Source organism: Sardina pilchardus, chromosome 15 (assembly GCF_963854185.1).
Source record: "Sardina pilchardus chromosome 15, fSarPil1.1, whole genome shotgun sequence".
Classification (NCBI taxonomy): Eukaryota; Metazoa; Chordata; class Actinopteri; order Clupeiformes; family Clupeidae; genus Sardina; species Sardina pilchardus.
In genome coordinates, this window is record NC_085008.1 from 6,068,068 (window position 1) to 6,077,098 (window position 9,031).

Below are 9,031 nucleotides of genomic sequence, written 5' to 3' on the forward strand. Positions count from 1 at the left end.
GAAATGTCGCGATCAAGACAGCGCAGGCTATAAACCACGAGTTCGGAATCGGAAAGCAGGGTTGTTCTTGAATTCCTACGTCCACGTGAAACTGCTGGGGGAGGCGCCAGCGTGTAATAAACGTCAAATTATCAATTTGCTTAACCTCACATTGAAATTAACACATCTACCCATAGACAGGGATACCACAAAGCCAAGGACTACCCTACACCCAGCATAAAAACGACGGTATGAAAGTAAAACAGTCCTTCGTTTTGTTTTGACAGCTGTGAGATCTTTTAAATTATAATTGTGGCACATTACAGACAAGCAACTGGAGACAGGGAGGGAGATTTCCGAATTGGAACTTTTATGTCTAATTATTTCAACATGCGTTCTTTCAGCTAACTGTTCACTCTCAGCCCACCACCTCTTCAAAGGTTGAAGTAGAAAAAGAGTTGAAGTAAAAAGGTAACAAGAAAAGAGGGTGGGGGGTGAATGGGTCCTTTGGGTACAGTGACTCAGTTATGGCAAGGTTTGGCTGCTTGGTGTAAAACTATAAAATAACAACTGGATAAAATAATAAATGTGTGTGTGTGTGTGTGTGTGTGTGTGTGTGTGTGTGTGTGTGTGTGTGTGTGTGTGTTATTAATTATAGTCATGAATCACAGCCCACACAGAGACTAGCAAAGGGAGCCAGACTAAGTGTGTGGGACCACAGAGGGAAAAAACCCTAGTAAAACGTCAGAACAAAAGTCCCCAATGAGGTGTCAGGCCACCAAAAGATGGGGTATGTAGAGATGTATTCAACAGTTGTTCATTGACAGTCGACAAGAGTCAAACTGAGAATGTTGTCATCAAGTTTACATCCTGTGATCTTCTCACATAATGCGGGGACTTTTCTCTCTTGTGTTCACGCCACTGAAAAACAGTCTTCAGTTGACTGTCTGTCCCAAATAAATGTCCCAAATGAATACATCCAGAATCAGTCTGAAGTGAAGTGCTAATTCACCTCCTGTTCAAGGTGACCTGGTTACATAAACAGCTCTTGGGAAACACCCGCTGTTTTCTTTTCTTATTGTTCACAAATGAAGAGGGAACTCCTCTGAGCTTAGCACCACCTGCTTTGTTTGGAGGCCTATTTTGGCAGCTCTTTACTCCACCCTGCAGTGTCCTCCCCATAAGTCTCTGCCCCAGGCCCAGTTACACCTTTGTGGCTCCACCAGTGGCACGCTATTTAGGAGGCTGTAGGACACACAAGATTAAGGGATGGCGACAGAAAAACAATCTGTGCTGAGAAAAATGCTTGTTTTGCACAAACCAGCTTGGTCTCACGTTAGCAGTCTGTAGCCTTAGATCCCCCTGTCTTGGTCACAGAGACATGCAATCCTGCAGGCACACAGAGGCTGGCGGTACAGACACAACATTTCTGACCAATGGTATGGTAGTTCTTCAGTGCAGGGCTGAGGCCGTAATGTTGTGGTTGCAAGGAGCCATATAATACAGCCACCTTGCTGAAGTATGGTGGAACCACCCAGTGTTTGTGGCGGTTCTAGGACATAGTGCGGAGGATTGATTGCTTAGATCAACCCAGGGAGTGTCAGAGGGTGTTGGCCTTATCTATAAATTGTACATACCTGCTGGCAGGCACAGATAAAGAAAACATGAGAACTAGTGACCTAAAGTAGTTTTCCTTCTTATTTTTAATCTTCCGTTTGGAAAGAAAACATTTTTGACTTTTTCTATTCTGAATCGTGCCTGGTCACATTTATTTTAGGCACTTTTACTGACAAACTGCTCTCACTATAACTCTAGATACAGTTTAATTCATATCTGTGTGCATGAAAAATCACTTTATGTTTTGAAAACACTGATAAATCTATACTGTTGAAATCATACTGACCAGGAGATTAACAGATATGATTCATAACAGCAAAAGGGAAGCATATGGCCCTTGAAAGAACTTAGCTTTACTTTATGATTTACTTTCTGTATTAAGTCTGCCCTCTGTTGGTTATTGGAGACACACAAGTTCAACTCATTTATAGGATAAATCATCATACCCTTGTATGATGTATTGTCTTGTGCAATTATAATGATGGAAAAAAACTATCTCTGATATAATAATGGTTGAGATAAAGCATTGTTTACTTACACTAAAAGTTTAATTAAATATGACGCTGAAAATGTTTTTACAAGTTAGAAAATATCAGAAGTGTTTGTCCTTTTCATATTTTGAGAAGTAAACATGTGACAAATTATTATCTTGTAGAAAGCACATTACTGTGTAATACAGGTGGTTTGTATAGGTGCCAAATGAATGAATGATGCTGAAACAAGTGAGAGGACCAACTTCAATCTGTAAGATTGTGATAGAAAGAAAAGGTGACAATTACTGCAAGACCGTTGTACTCTATGAGATTGTAGATTACAATCCGCACAAAACTCATCGATATTTTTGCCTTGTTTGATTCAAATTTAGTAAAATTCATCTTATTTGATTCTGAAGAATCAAAGAGCTGACATGTGTCGGGTTCACCCTGGCTAGCTGACATCACTGAGCCATTACTTGCCATTGTACACAGTGGTATAGAAGACTCCACGTTGACTATGAGATGAATATGGGGGTCTCTATTACAGCATTAAAAAATTAATGGTAATGAATGGCATTGCTGTGACTGTGATATTACTTTATATCTTTCTCTGATACTCACATGGTTGTGACTACAATGTCATCCTACACAGATGCATTCCCTTTGGTCCTGATTCTGGTACCTGATGAAGCGGTAGCAGAGCAGAGGCAACTGAGCTGTTGAGAAAGACAGTGCAAGTCCAGGACGGGGCAGCTGAGTGCTCAGCCATGGTCCAGCAGAGGGCAGTGAAGGAAACACAGCATTCAGGTGGAGAGTGCATCTACATATGTCAAGTCGGAGAATTCATTTCAGTGAGGAAAAATAGCTGAGAACAGAACTATAGTTGACAACAAAGGGGTTGCATATCTGATGCAATTGCTGCATTCAGAAAGGTATAAAAAAAAGTACATTTACTCCAGGGTGGTCTTTGTCTATGATAATTATGATAATAGTAATGATAATAAGGATGATGATAACGATAATACAAATATTGTTGCTATTGTTATATAAGGTTTGGTATCATCATTCATTCTCACTAATGCCCAGACCACAGAGAACATAAATATTGCGTGTCACATACATGCTTCGAAAGAGAGAGATCTGTGTGTGCAGATGCTACGTGCCGTTAGGAAGTGAAACTCCTGCCTGTGCCACACGTGTTGCTGTTCTGAGGCCTGCAAAGATGCTGAATGGAACAGATCATGCCTGGGCTCCTGGCTTGAAAAAACTGTAACTGACTAACTATACTGTTACTGCTCTTGTCTTGTACTGTATACTGTAACTTCCTCTGTATTGTGTCCAGAAGAATTCATGTCTCAGGTCAACTCTTGGTGGAACTGATATGTGAGAATGTGTTATAATATTTTCAGCTATTTGAAATAAAAAAAATACTGAAATCCCAGTTAAGTAATGTGCAGCAATTAACAAAGACACTCAAAATAGACTAGAGTCTCCAAAACGTGATGCTATGTGAGAGCTTGCATTACCATTTAACAGGGATGTCTATAATAGCAACAAAGATAGTGTTAAGATGAACTGTATTGGCTCACTTTAAGGATATAACTTCAAATACAAACATCTCTCATTTTTATTCATCTCTCAATCAAACAGGCCGACATTTCTTCTGACTTTTCCAGTGGCTTTCCATTTTTCCCCACCACTCCACCTTACAAGATGAACTAAACTAACTACTTCATCCTAAAACTGGCCTCTTCTTCCAGGGTTAATTAGGGCATTGAGGTAGCCCTTTTTAAGGTGCTCAATGGCACCCTCCTCTGTGCTGAATGTTCACTCCAGTCCACCTTTTGCTGCTCTCTTATGGGCCCTACCGCTCAATTGCTGTTCTGTCTTGAACACACCATTATAGCCGCATGACTTACTTGTTAAATGCGTGCTGAGGTAGAATGTGATCTTATGATTGGGAGCAGTCCAAAGCATAGACGTCAGAAACAATAATGTCTTAAGTTTATGTTGCTATTTCTAGGTATTTTTTTCAAGGTTTTACATTGAAACTCCTGTGCATCCTGTGCATCCTCTTACAACTTTACCACAACTATTTATTTATTTATTTTCAACAATAGATTAACAAATTGGACACAATCCTGTTGAAATTGACTCTCAATCACAGAATTAAAAATGCTATGCTCTCAGCAATGCACTGCTTACATCACAAAGGCCTTTAGGTTCCATTCCATGATGTCGGCACAAAAACACAAAAAGCTTTGTGATGTAATAAGATGACAAGTTTGTAAAGTCACAGCTTTCTGGTTCTCAAACATTTTTTTCTTTCGCTGTGATTTACAATTCAATACAAACTCCCAAATCAGAAAATCGTCTTGATATTATTTTCTAATCTTTGGTACAATACCTTTTTGGTGAACGAAGGACTTCTGTCAAATGAGGTAATTTACTATTATTTTCATATTCATAATGATAGCCTACATGTATTATGATTATACTGAGAAATATTACCAGATAAATTAAATGTATTCTATTTATTTCAACATCCATTCCACACACAGTTCTAATATGCTGATACAGTATTTCACCTTTTCTCTCATTTTGCCTTCCAGTTTCCAACCTCTCTCCTAAAAATTAGTAATCGTGGCAGAAGCAGGAAGAGGGAAAGGTCCTCACAGTTTCGACCACTTGTTCAACCACACAGTGGGTACTTGCTACGTAGCCAGGAAGGAGACTCCTCACAGCCAGGACCCTCTGTCAGTAACCACACTGATCAGGGGCATCAGTTGAGAGCTGACCAACTCCTGACGGGTGATGCTGTCTTAAGTGATGATGAGGACTCTAGATGGTCCAAGAGGTCCAGGCCGGTTGAGTCTGCCAAGAGCAGAAGGTCCCCAGCACCAGGGACTTCCATGCCAACCAACGGCAGAAGGTCCCCACAACGAGACCTCTATGCTCCCTCAGAATTGGAACAGAGAGCAAGGTCACCATCTCCACCGAGGGCAGACGTACCCATTACCACTCTTGGTGATGGTGAAGATACTGCTTTACCATCTGTGACAAGGGCAAACACACCCCCAGTTATCATGATTGATGACGTTGATGATCAAGTTGAACATGAGCACGTCATTTCTGTTGGCGCACTTCGCCCTCCTCAGATTGAGCTTCGAATCCACGTGGTGCACCAATTGGAGGTCATTTGGGAGACCGACTACTTCCTCGCCATGAATGACACTTATGACCTTCCAACCATGATCTTCAACCCCGAGAATGCCAATGGACAGAGTGATTGTAGGATCTGTCTGAGCGATTATGTGGAAGGAGAAGGGTTCATGATTCTGCCCTGCAATCACAACTTCCACAGAAGCTGTGTGGATCAGTGGGTTCAGCAGAGCCCAACCTGCCCTGTGTGCAGAGCACAAATTCATTAGAGCACCGCAAACTGAGGAACTAGTTTCAGCCATGATTACGGACTTCGGAAATTATTTTGATAAAACATCTTAAATTACTGGTGTTTTGTTTTGCTTGTATACAAACATTTGTCAATCTAAACTAATATTTATGTAATTAATAGTTGTATGGGAACCTTTTCTCATAGGACATGGTTTTCTGTGAAAGTAATAGTTTTTCTGTGACTACCGAACCTGAAGTGGACATACAAATGAAAAATGTATCTACTAACACCTTCATAAACCATGAAAAAAGTTTTGTTTCTCATTCACCTTGGATCATCAGCTAATTTCAGAAATTTTGAAAAATGAATCAGCCCTTTTAAGGTGTTAAGTGCAAAATTGGGGTTGTCTCGAGTCTTAAACACACCATTAACCACTCCTCCTTGATGAATTTGATATAGCACCTCTTGAGGCACAAAGTCAGATTATCAGAGCGTTTGGACCAAAGCTAACTGATTAGCATTCTAACCGTAGTGGATATCTGGGCAGCACATAGCATTTTTGACATAATTCTAGAAAGGTTGTTCACAGAAGGTTTGTTCACATTCTGTTGCTATGTCCAAAAAAGCTGGGATGCTTTGTCAAATGTAAATAAAGGCACAGTGTCATAATATACCAATCACAGAAACCGATAAAAGCACAGAAAACATATCTAATGTTAACAATGACCAATTGTAGGCCTGCTATTTTATATAGCCTACAGTATATATTAAAAATATAGGGCAATTTAAAATGTAACGCCAGCAACATGTCTCACAATTATGTCCAGGAACTGCTCCACAGTTAAACAAGAGGTGATAAAATAAACAATGCTGTCTCAACATTTTTAAAATGTGTCGCCGACATCAAATTCAAAATGAACTCAGATTTTCAAAAAATCAATACAATTCCTTTTCTGATTCAGCAACTGATGTTGTTGTTTTCTCAATTAAATATATGTATTTGCATGTTTTGCAAATCATAATGTTCAGTTACTTTTTACACAGCATCCCAACAACTGGAAACAGGCTTTGCAGGTCATTCTTTATAATATGCTGAACTATAGATCCTACACATGATCTTGAACTCCACACACGAAGAACTTTCATTGAAGTTTAGACTGTGTGAGCAGTATAGAAATAAAGCATGGAAAAGAGGCCCTTTTATGTATGCGAGAGAACGCTTTGCAGGATGACTCACACATATCCCTACAGCTTACATCTCTGTGCGCAGTGGTGCGGCCTCTGTGGTAAATGGAGAATATTAGCAGATACATGCTGAAAGAGGACAAGACGACAAGTAGATTCTGACAGCTTGTCAACTAAACAGAAAGCAGATGACAAGTATGAGTCTCTGATTCAGTCTGACTCTAGTTTTTTTTTCTTTTTGAGGAACAAATAATTAGTCAGCTCTGTTTACTTTGATACGTTTAATGTATTTACTTCTTCATTTGTCATTTCAATCATTTTCTTACAAAATATAACAATAATTATAACAACAAATTAACATAACAGAAGCAATACAATATAAATTGCTTTTTTACAAAAGAATAAACAAAGGCAGTGTTTTACTCCCTTCCAAAATCTTAAACAACATACATTTCTGAACCTCCCACAAGAAGTAAACAAACTCAGTAATGACAATTCATCAGAAATTCATCAGAACTGTAGGAGTGGAAAAATAAGAAATACATAAAGCAAATACACAAGGTGGGATACATACAGAGGGTGTCCCAGGTATTCTGAACAGGCAGGAACAAGGGCTACTATGCCCCTCTCCCCTCACATCTGGATGGAGCAGATTAGAGATGGTTCTGGACTCAGGCCAAGACAGACAGGATGAGTCATAAGCAGCACCCGCCAACAGGTAGTTTTGCACAATTCACAATGCCTTTTTTTGCACTTTAGCCAGACTCAAAAGCAGGGTTTTCCCACCATAGTCCTGAGCTTGTAAGAAATGTTTTGAGAGACTGCCGCGACCTAAGAACACTGAACGTGAAAGATGGCGATTGGCACTTGGAGGTGGCGTTCTGATCTAAACTAGAGGCCGAGGCCGGGTCACTACCCTCTTTCAGCCAAATTAAGCCTGAAGACAAAAGACTACAGGGTGAGTCACTGAAGCTGAGTCAGGCCACACATATATAAAACCCTGCACTGGGTGAGTTACAATCAAGCAAGAACTTGATGCAGTAGTGATCTGGTCAAAAACGATCCTTGAGCCCCGAATCTCTATTTTAAATATTCCTCACTGTCTTCAGAGTTGATGTGTCTGTATTGGGCTTCTTGGAAACTGTGCTGTACTTTGTGATATGCAATAGGAAAAGTTTTTAGGTACACATTTGACATGACCACAGTTCATTGTTGGTGAAGCAAACCCATTGGGATGCTGCCAGACATGTTTGCATGTGCACAGCAATTTCATATGATTTAATATGCAGTCAAATGCCTATGACAGCCTAAGAGTTAAAGGTAAAATACATATACACAGGCATGATGTTCCTGTGGCATATTTAAACATGTAAGGGGGGGGGGGGGGGGGTCGTCCTCTGAGCATGATTATGAAAACAAACAAACAAACATATAAAAACAAACAAAAGCATAACAAACAAAAGCATAACGCTAAATCCCTGATGACCTTGGGTTTCTTATTGCACGAAAGTGACTGCTCCTGTGAAAACCGTACAACTAAACCTGAACCTTATGAGAGATCAGGATTGGTAAAATATATATATCCAAGGTAGCACAAAAGATGTAAAAAATAAATTTAAATAGCATTTTTAGCAAATGTCTTACCATGTCTGGAGACCATCCAAAGCAAACACCTTATTGACTGATTTTTCCAGTTCCTCACACACTTACAAAACACTCAGATAAGAAAATCACATTGAAACTCACAAAGAAATACTCTTTACGAGACCTTCACAAGACCTTTACAAGGGGAGGGTGGTGTGTGCACTTAGGAATAAAGTCTTTGTTTACACAGAAGTCCACTAGAGTCAATGGTCAAATAATTCTGTCCCAATGTGGATGACAAAGGGCATGTCCTAGCAGAGGGCTATGAAACGGTCAAAGCTTTGGTAGGATGCTGGGGCAAAGGGCGTCATTTTGAGGGTACAACTCAGTTGACAGTAGCTCAACAACGTTTTTTTTAGGCTGGGGAGTGGTGGGCACCAGTATTCCAGATATGACGTGAGTTTGCCAGACCTTTCAACAGAGCTGGTAGACACAACTTGTCCCATGACTTAAGTCCTGTGCTTCAAGAACTGCAAAGGAGTCCAAAACAGGGGTACATTATCCCCTCAACAATCTAGAAAGTTTGCTTGCTTGCTCTATAAATCTTAAATTGTGGGAACGTCTCTGCCCTTGGCACGGTTTATGGACCAAAACGGATCAGTCCGTCAAGAGTACAGTACATGTTCTGTGGACATTCGAGAGAGCCCCCCCCCCTGTAGTTGGTCACTGTGTGAGGGGGCGGAGTGCTGGACAGGAGCAGGGCACAGAGGGGGGGGCAGAGGGAAGCCCCCAAGGG